The 10000-nt window shown below is 42.2% G+C and overlaps 3 non-coding genes across 3 annotated transcripts in view; all 3 read right to left on the bottom strand.

The window, feature by feature from the left end:
• The window catches only part of LOC149474797 (large subunit ribosomal RNA), a 4014-nt gene extending 2350 nt beyond the window's left edge, over positions 1 to 1664 (bottom strand). The window contains exon 1 of the ribosomal RNA XR_016318282.1: positions 1 to 1664. This exon is cut by the window's left edge and continues 2350 nt beyond it. This is a non-coding gene — a ribosomal RNA (large subunit ribosomal RNA).
• Positions 1665 to 2070: 406 nt separating this feature from the next.
• On the bottom strand, positions 2071 to 2227 carry LOC149474796 (5.8S ribosomal RNA). Its single transcript, XR_016318250.1, has one exon. It is a non-coding gene; the product is annotated as a 5.8S ribosomal RNA (ribosomal RNA).
• A 277-nt stretch (positions 2228 to 2504) lies between these two features.
• LOC149474795 (small subunit ribosomal RNA) lies at positions 2505 to 4409 on the bottom strand. The gene has a single exon (XR_016318269.1). It is a non-coding gene; the product is annotated as a small subunit ribosomal RNA (ribosomal RNA).
• Positions 4410 to 10000: the final 5591 nt, after the last annotated feature.

The raw sequence follows: 10000 nt of genomic DNA, 5'->3' as shown, positions 1-10000 counted from the left end.
AGCGCCATCCATTTTCAGGGCTGGTCGCTTCGGCAGGTGAGTCGTTGCACACTCCTTAGCGGATTCCGACTTCCATGGCCACCGTCCTGCTGTCATGAGCGACCAACGCCTTTCATGGTGTCCCATGAGCGTTCTTTAGGCGCCTTAACACTACGTTTGGTTCATCCCACAGCGCCAGTTCTGCTTACCAAAATTGGCCCACTTGGCACCGTCATCAGATCTCCGGCTTCATCGTTCGAGTAAGCCGGAGTTCTCACCCATTTAAAGTTTGAGAATAGGTTGAGGTCGTTTCGGCCCCAATGCCTCTAATCATTCGCTTTACCGGATGAGACTGTTGCACATCGACGCCAGCTATCCTGAGGGAAACTTCGGACGGAACCAGCTACTAGATGGTTCGATTAGTCTTTCGCCCCTATACCCAGTTCCGACGATCGATTTGCACGTCAGAATCGCTACGGTCCTCCATCAGGGTTTCCCCTGACTTCGACCTGACCAGGCATAGTTCACCATCTTTCGGGTCCCAGCATCTGTGCTCAGAGCGCGCCTACATTCACAGATTGGAAACGAGACGCCTCGGGAGTGCGAGAGGTCGACCTTGCGGCGCGACGCTCCATCCTCCCTGAGCGCGCGACAAGCGCACGCCTTCACTTTCGTTGCGCCTTTCAGTTTTATCAATCATACGGCACGGAATGCCGTACATAAACTCAATGACTCGCACACATGCTAGACTCCTTGGTCCGTGTTTCAAGACGGGTCCTGCGAGTGCCCGAAACTGAAACATCGCAGACGGACACGCGCACAGTCAGAGACTACACGGCTGCGACAACAGCGGCGCCACGTCGTCGTCCGCACATAGGCAGGACGTCGGCGATGACACGAACACTTGCGTCGGGCCTGACGCGTCGGAACGCGTGCGCGGTTCCCATATATGAATATACCGTCCTCCGCCGGTCGGCGTACGTCACGGTCTAACGGCCGGCGTTGTTTAGACGCGGCCGCTAGGCTCCCGAACGACGCTTAGACCGACAGAGAGAACGGGTCGCGATGTATCCACCCCTTGCGGAGTGTTTACTAAGAGAGAAGTGCACGCCGTCCGCGAACGTCGACCCGCACGACCTGTGCCCGCACGTACACGCCGTGAGACGCGCAAGTGCAAACATCAAGGCGCGAACGGGTACGCCGCGGAATGACGATGAATCTCTCCGTTCGTTCATTCGAGTTTCGCAGGTTTACCCCTGAACGGTTTCACGTACTCTTGAACTCTCTCTTCAAAGTTCTTTTCAACTTTCCCTCACGGTACTTGTTCGCTATCGGTCTCGCGGTAATATTTAGCCTTAGATGGAGTTTACCACCCACTTAGGGCTGCACTCTCAAGCAACCCGACTCTGAGGAGTGTCCCTCTCGCAGATTCGCTCCGTCGCTACGGGCCTGGCACCCTCTACGGGAAAACGGCCCCGTTCAAGACGAACTTGGACAGGTGCGAAACCTACGAGAAAGCGGAACCTCCCAAACACCACATCTCCCGCGACCGTTACGACCGCGGGATTCAGTGCTGGGCTATTCCCTGTTCGCTCGCCGCTACTAGGGGAATCCTGGTTAGTTTCTTTTCCTCCGCTTACTAATATGCTTAAATTCGGCGGGTGATCCTCCCTGATCTGAGGCCAACGATAAAAAGCGGGAGGCAGACGCGATATCCGTCAGCGCTACTACGACGCTACACGGACGTCGAGTCCGCCTACGCTTCACTTTCATATTTTATCATAATACACATCATATTATTATGACAAAAATAATATATTATACACAATAACACGCACTACGAGCGCTTTGAATGCGGCTCGGCTTATATGCGAAACAGTTCACGACACATTCTACACGAGACATATCATACGAGCGTCGCGCGAGAAGCGTCCACAACGGTTTCACACCGAGTCGCGCACACGTAGAACATAATACAGGTAAAATTTTCAAACGGATAGCGTGCACGCAATGCGCTCGCTAAACCGTCACATGCTCACACACGCGTGAAAACACGCGTGTGAACAGTGTGGATTGTTGTTTTTATACAGCCGGCCCTCAGACAGGAGTGGTCCTGGATATTTCTCCACGGACCGCAATGTGCGTTCGAAATGTCGATGTTCAAATGTGTCCTGCAGTTCACACTATGACGCGCAGTTAACTGCGTTCTTCATCGACCCGCGAGCCAAGTGATCCACCGTTCAGGGTAATAGTTTATTATAATAATGTTTTCGTTTCATAATCAAAGTGTTGTGCGCGTTCTTTTATGTAACGTTTGCGTGCGTGTACATAGGTTAAAATATGTACCGCGGCGCTTTCGCGAATCACTCTAACACGTCATACACTGACATGTTAGAGGTATTCGTTTTTTTTTTTAACGGATGCAGTCACATTCACGCGTCCCACGACACTCGTTCGTACTAATACACAAACACACACGAGGCGCGTATGCGAGTAGTGCGAGAGTGCGCAGTGCGTCGTTACGTTAATGATCCTTCCGCAGGTTCCCCTACGGAAACCTTGTTACGACTTTTACTTCCTCTAAATGATCAAGTTTGGTCAACTTCCCAGCAACGCCGACGGCCGTGAAGCCACCGCGTGTCGGTCCGAAGACCTCACTAAATCATTCAATCGGTAGTAGCGACGGGCGGTGTGTACAAAGGGCAGGGACGTAATCAACGCGAGCTTATGACTCGCGCTTACTAGGAATTCCTCGTTTATGGGGGATAATTGCAAACCCCAATCCCCAGCACGAAGGAGTTTCAACGGGTTGCCCGGGCCTCTAGGCCAGGGAGAACATGTTGATTCCTTCAGTGTAGCGCGCGTGCGGCCCAGGACATCTAAGGGCATCACAGACCTGTTATTGCTCAATCTCGTGCGGCTCAAAGCCGCCGGTCCCTCTAAGAAGAATTTTAATACGCCGCCAGTGAGTTGCGCGACCCGAGAGCCGCGCACACCTAAATGACGACGCCTATTTAGCAGGCTAGAGTCTCGTTCGTTACCGGAATTAACCAGACAAATCGCTCCACCAACTAAGAACGGCCATGCACCACCACCCACCGAATCAAGAAAGAGCTATTAATCTGTCAATCCTTCCGGTGTCCGGGCCTGGTGAGATTTCCCGTGTTGAGTCAAATTAAGCCGCAGGCTCCACTCCTGGTGGTGCCCTTCCGTCAATTCCTTTAAGTTTCAGCTTTGCAACCATACTCCCCCCGGAGTCCAAAATCTTTGGTTTCCCGGAAGCTGCCCGCCGAGCCATTGTAGTAACGTCGGCGGATCGCTAGATGACATATTTACGGTTAGAACTAGGGCGGTATCTAATCGCCTTCGAACCTCTAACTTTCGTTCTTGATTGATGAAAACACCTTTGGCAAATGCTTTCGCTGATGTTCGTCTTGCGACGATCCAAGAATTTCACCTCTAACGTCGCAATACGAATGCCCCCAGTTATCCCTATTAATCATTACCTCGGAGTTCTGAAAACCAACAAAATAGAACCGAGATCATATTCTATTATTCCATGCACGAAATATTCAAGCGGCATTTTGAGCCCGCTTTGAGCACTCTAATTTGTTCAAAGTAAAATTGTCGGCCCACCTCGACACTCACTGAAGAGCACCGCGATAGGATTTTGATATTGAACCGGCTTTTAACGACCGGCTCACCGACGATATGCTCCGCAAACGTGTCAGTATCACCGCGGATGCGGTGCACCGACAGCGCGGCGCACAAATGCAACTACGAGCTTTTTAACCGCAACAATTTTAGTATACGCTATTGGAGCTGGAATTACCGCGGCTGCTGGCACCAGACTTGCCCTCCAATTGTTCCTCGTTAAAATATTTAAAGTGTACTCATTCCGATTACGAGGCCTCGTAAGAGTCCCGTATCGTTATTTTTCGTCACTACCTCCCCGTGCCGGGAGTGGGTAATTTGCGCGCCTGCTGCCTTCCTTGGATGTGGTAGCCGTTTCTCAGGCTCCCTCTCCGGAATCGAACCCTGATTCCCCGTTACCCGTGACAACCATGGTAGTCGCAGAAACTACCATCGAAAGTTGATAAGGCAGACATTTGAAAGATGCGTCGCCGGTACTGGACCATGCGATCGGCAAAAGTTATCCAGATTCATCAAAATTAACGACTTCAGACGCCAGGCCCTCCGTCGATTGGTTTTGATCTAATAAAAGCACTCATTCCATCACTGGTCAGAGTTCTGATTGCATGTATTAGCTCTAGAATTACCACAGTTATCCAAGTAACTGAGTAAGATCTAAGGAACCAAAACTGATATATTGAGCCATTCGCGGTATCGCCTTAATACGGCTTGCACTGAGACATGCATGGCTTAATCTTTGAGACAAGCATATAACTACTGGCAGGATCAACCAGGGAGCTAACTAAAGCTTCCGCTAGAGCCTCAAACGTAACACGACGATGCCGCCGCGACGTTTGCTTCTCTATATAATTATATTATGTGCGCGAGGCGTGTTTAAATAACATGATATGTGACGGCGGCGACCGTCACACGCACACTATTCACACACACACACGGGCGCGCACACGTGGATAAATCTGAACACAGTCAGTTTAACCGTTGAAAGTATCATCTTAACGAGACACCCCTCAACAATTCCCATTCGCATCAAGCGAAGGAAAAATTTTAATATCGGTCAACTTTTATGACGCAAACGATCAATCTACGCACGGAGAGTGGAAGGATCGAAAATTGCGACCAAGTTTTGGAATATACGTGTGTTTCACACACACACGTATAAACATCTGATAAAAGCCCATTGGTACATCACAAACGTGTGCGATGTGAGCATTAAAAATTTTCATACTGCCGTTCAATAGTCGTAGTATATTTTTCACGGTCTGCGCTCCGAGAGTGTATCAAGATGCGTAATATTTATTACACTACACATATAAAATACAATCTACGAAACTGACAATCTATCAAACCGTCGGCAGACGCAATGTTACTACAGCTACTACTACTTCTTCTTCTACTACTACTACTACTACCACACTACTGAACACTGATCTTCTGATTTGAAGAGTTTTTGTTGTTCCATAAAATACTAAAGATTAAAAACTGTATCGCGCCGTTTGCACAACACACGCTTTTATAATATATCATCTTTGGTCTTTTATTATTTTATAGAACTAACACTACTCTACAATTCTGTCAGACTCACCACCAAACACCAACCCCAACCCCACATCAACGCCACACCGACACGCGAACTGCGGCAACGAGGAGAGCGCAGAGCACACACGGGCGACGCGGTACAACAGCGACGAAATAATGATACATACACATACGTACAATCTCTCGCTGCTGCGCACGCGCATCGCCCCCCGTCTTCGCTAGCCTCGCGCACCGATTGTCTCGCATCCCGGCAATGGTGTTTCTGCTTGTTTAATTTTTCACGTATCACGCACGGCATATGTACATACATACATACATACATACATACATACGCCGCGCGCGACTAACGCCTCGTGTTTTCAAGGTCAAGTCAAAAAACTTTGTACGCGTGCAGTTACGGCGTGCAGTCGTCAAAAATAATTCATGATTATAAATTTCGTGGTCCATATTAAATAAATTATAAACAACAACAACAACAACAACAACAACGACAAAAGAGGGCGTTAATTTTTGATAGACATAAATTTGAACCTCAATGTAATAATAGTTAGGTTTGTGTGTAGGTTAGGTTAGGTTAGGTTAGCTTTTTAAAACTAAATTATTTCTGGCCACGAAATTTATAATCATAATATTAGCTACATTTCGTTTCTCTTTTCTCAGAAAATTCGAAAATTTTAAAATTCGAAAAAATTCGGCTATTCAACAACAACAACAACAACAAAAGAGGGCGTTCATTTTTGATAGACATAAATTTGAACCTCAATGTAATAATAGTTAGGTTTCTGTGTGACGATTTAATAGTTAGGTTTGTGTTTAGGTTAGGTTAGGTTAGGTAAGGTTAGGTTAGGTTAGGTTAGGTTAGGTTAGGTTAGCCTTTTAAATCTAAATTATTTCTGGCCACGAAATTTTTAATCATAATATTAGCTGTTTCGTTTCTCTTTTCTCAGAAAATTCGAAAATTTAAAATTCGAAAAAATTCGGCTAAATTAAAATACACCTTCCTATTTTTACCCCTTCTAAGAAACAAACATTTTGTACTCAACCGTTTTCATATTTAACAGGATTTCTAATTAAGAACACATACCGCAGAATAAACATGCCCAGTATTTTTCCTATTTCGGAGTTATACCACCGTATTAGGATAATTCGTATCGTATTACGGCGGTATTTTATTTCTTATTTTTTGGGTAAAAAATGACTTACAAAATATATGAAGCAAGCTATTTAAATAGTGGGTGTAATAGTAGGAAAATGCTATAAACAATACAACATACAAACTTGAACGGCTTATTAAGACGAAAAACTTAGTTTATAAAATACTAGCTTATGAATAGTAAATGTTGTGTACTATGTATATTGTAAATGTAATATGTAGGAAGACTCATCTTTCAACATTAACCGTATTAAGCTAAGTCTCTACTACATGACCCATTCTGGAGACCTTAAGATGACTAAGCAAGTAATCATAAGTTCTAGAGTGGGGAACAGTTAAGAAAACACCGATTTAGAAATTAATTTTATTCAACACGGACATTTGCTAAGGCATTCTATACATGAATTACTTTATTACGTAAATTATACGCTAAAATTATTCCTTGACATGTCCAGATGATCATATCGAAAGTCCCCAAGCGTGGGGGGGGGGGGGGTTATGCTGAGCGGGTAGTAGGGGGGTCAAAGGACCTTTATTTAGATTTTTGCTCATAAGTCTAAAACCTGCACAAATAGCATTATGGTTACTTCTAGGTAAATTTTCTATTTATAACATCTATTTTTCATATGTACCACGAGCGAAGCCGGGGCGGACCGCTAGTATATATATATAATATATCAAGCGGCATATCAAATGACGTGTGAATTACAATAAGTCATGTTTTATCAAAATCGGTTAATCTGTTTATTACATATAGGGCACCTTAGGGGTGATAGTGGGGATAAATAATCCAAATGGAGTAGCAAACGAAAGGATACATGTACATAATATATAGGTATGATTAGACATGGTTAAGATCAAAATCGGTTCTGCCATTTACTAGGGGTGAAAGGGAAAAGTTGAAAGTCTGTGAAAGTAGAAGGATATGGGAGCGGGAGAATAACCACATCCTGGAAATTTTGAACTCTTCTGTACCTAAGTTTTATAGCTCAGTTTAGTAATAAATTTTACTAACAGTTCTTTTGTGTTATTATTTATTTTATTTCTTAACTGTTCCATAATAATCTGTAAGTACCTACTTATAATTTAGTTGTATATGATAGTACGTGTTTCAAGACGTGTTTACTCAATAGTTATTGTGTGTTAAGTATAAGTAGTAACTACTATATGCAGTCACTATTCCACGCGGACGAAGTCGCGGGCACAGCTAGTATAATAATAACAACAAATAATTGATGGATAAATAACCATACCTTTCAATGCTGCCTGCCGTTCAATTTTCTCGGTTTTGGAGACGGTTTTTAATTTGTGTGTGCACATGCACATTTTTGTGGTTATCCTAAAAACGAATTCATAATAAATTATATACCATTATGATTTAGCTCGATATTTTTATAAATGTTACATAATTTTTTTCACTCACAACCATTTTATTATATTAATATAACAACGCAATGCAATTTCATGTACTATCTTTGAATCAATATCATATTTATTTCGACAGACATCGTCAGTTTGATTTATTGGTGTCAATTAAAAAAAATAAAAAAGTTTAACACAAATAAGGTTTCATATCTTTAATTAAAATATTAAATAAAATCCTCCTTGATGATTCCCAATTCGACTGTAGTCTGTACTGTTATTTTACCTCAGCCTTATGTGATTTAAAAAAAAAAATGCCAAATGTAAACATCTAAATGATTCACCGCATGTTCACCGCCCACTGTGTGGAGGGGACGCTTACGCTCCACGGTATTGGCCGTTAACCAAAAGTGCTAGCTCGCATTACGAACCGACGGCCGTAACGCCGTGTGGCGCGATCTGGACCGGTTTTATACAGAAACGGAAAAAAAGTACGGAGTATACAGACTACAGTTTCAATTTTGAACAACAGCAGTGAGAAAAAAAAAAAAACCTAAAGTTGTAATTTTGAAATTCGAATTTCGAATTATACGTTCAACAATAATTATTATTTACGTTGGTCATTTGCGGGTATGATTTATTTTATTTTATTTACAAACTAGGGCTTCGCCCGTGGTACATATTATTTCGCAATAAAAAAAAGTAGCCTATGTTCTTTCTCAGCGTCTAAAGATTGTCTGTGCCAAATTTCATCACAATCGGTCCAGTAGTTTTGATGATGAGCCTATTCATTAACAAACAAAGTTTTCCTCTTTATAATATTAGTGTAGATACAATATTATGATTGTCAGATCTACCAACCCGATATGCACACAACATTTCATGAGAATCGGTCGAGCCGTTTCGTAGGTGTTTAACTTTAATTGGTTTAGATTATACAGAAGAATAATCTAAAAATCTATATATTATGTAGGTAGGTAGGTAGGTAGGTAGGTAGGTACGTACAATATAAAAATGAGACCCGTTTCGCGTTGTCACGGCATCACGTGTGAACGGCTGAACCGATTTCGATAATTCTTTCTTATCAAGTATATTCCTTGAAGTACGATTACGTACGGTTCTTATGTAGAGAAAACGTAAATTTAATTGATATACCACTTAAAAATTAATATTAATTATTAAATGGAGAAATAATTAAACTTGTAGGTACAGTTAATTTAAAGTTTTTTTTTTTTTTTTTTTTTAGTAACTGTTTAACAAATAAGTGGTAGATTGATTAGCTATCGCCCGCGGCTGTGCCTGCATTGTTCAGAACTTAACAAATTATATATACTTACTAAAAGCTTCCTCGAGATGCAGTCTATCTATTGAAATAAACCGCATCAAAATCGGTTCTCTAGTTTTAATTATACAAATTTATATAGGGAAAATAGCACACACGGACAGACATTCGAACCGATTTTCTGTTATATTTATATTATAGTTTTGTGTTTTGCAATAGTTTTAGTAAATTAATATTTTGTACTAGATTTCCGCCCGCGGCTTCGCCCGCGTTTTCAAAGGAAAACCCGCATAGTTCCCGTTCCCGCGGGATTTCCGGGATAAAACCTACCCTATGTGTTAATCCAAGTTACCTTCTATATGTGTGCTAAATTTCATTGTAATCAGTAGTATAGTAGTGGCGTATAGAAATTTACCATGTTTATAGAAATTTTCCCGGCGTAAAGAAATTTAAATTTAATAACCTAACCTAACCTATCCTTTTCCACCTTAAAGAAATTTTTCCTGACGTATAGAAATTTTCCTGGCTTATATAAATTTTCCTGACGTATAGAAGTATGGAAATTTTCCTGGCGTATGGAAATTTTCCGGACTTAGAAAAATTTTCCTAACCTAACCTAACCTAACCTAACCTAACCTCACCTAACCTAACCTAACCTAACCTATCCTTTTCCACCTTATAGAAATTTTTCTTGACGTATAGAAATTTTCCTGGCTTATATAAATTTTCCTGACGTATAGAAATTTTCCTGGCGTATGGAAAATTTTCGGACTTAGAAAAATTTTCCTAACCTAACCTAACCTAACCTAACCTAACCTAACCTAACCTATCCTTTTCCACCTTATAGAAATTTTTCCTGACGTATAGGAATTTTCCTGGCTTATATAAATTTTCCTGACGTATAGAAATTTTCCTGACGTATAGAAATTTTCCTGGCGTATGGAAATTTTCCGGACTTAGAAAAATTTTCCTAACCTAACCTAACCTAACCTAACCTAACCTAACCTCACCTAACCTAACCTATCCTTTTCCAC

This window comes from Colias philodice, unplaced genomic scaffold (assembly GCF_061535455.1).
Source record: "Colias philodice isolate Cphi_HAF_F1 unplaced genomic scaffold, ilColPhil1 Martin Lab GWU primary ptg000018l_1:14663442-14930425, whole genome shotgun sequence".
Classification (NCBI taxonomy): domain Eukaryota; kingdom Metazoa; phylum Arthropoda; class Insecta; order Lepidoptera; family Pieridae; genus Colias; species Colias philodice.
Note: the sequence above shows the minus strand (reverse complement) of the source record. Positions and strands in the feature narration are given on the sequence as shown.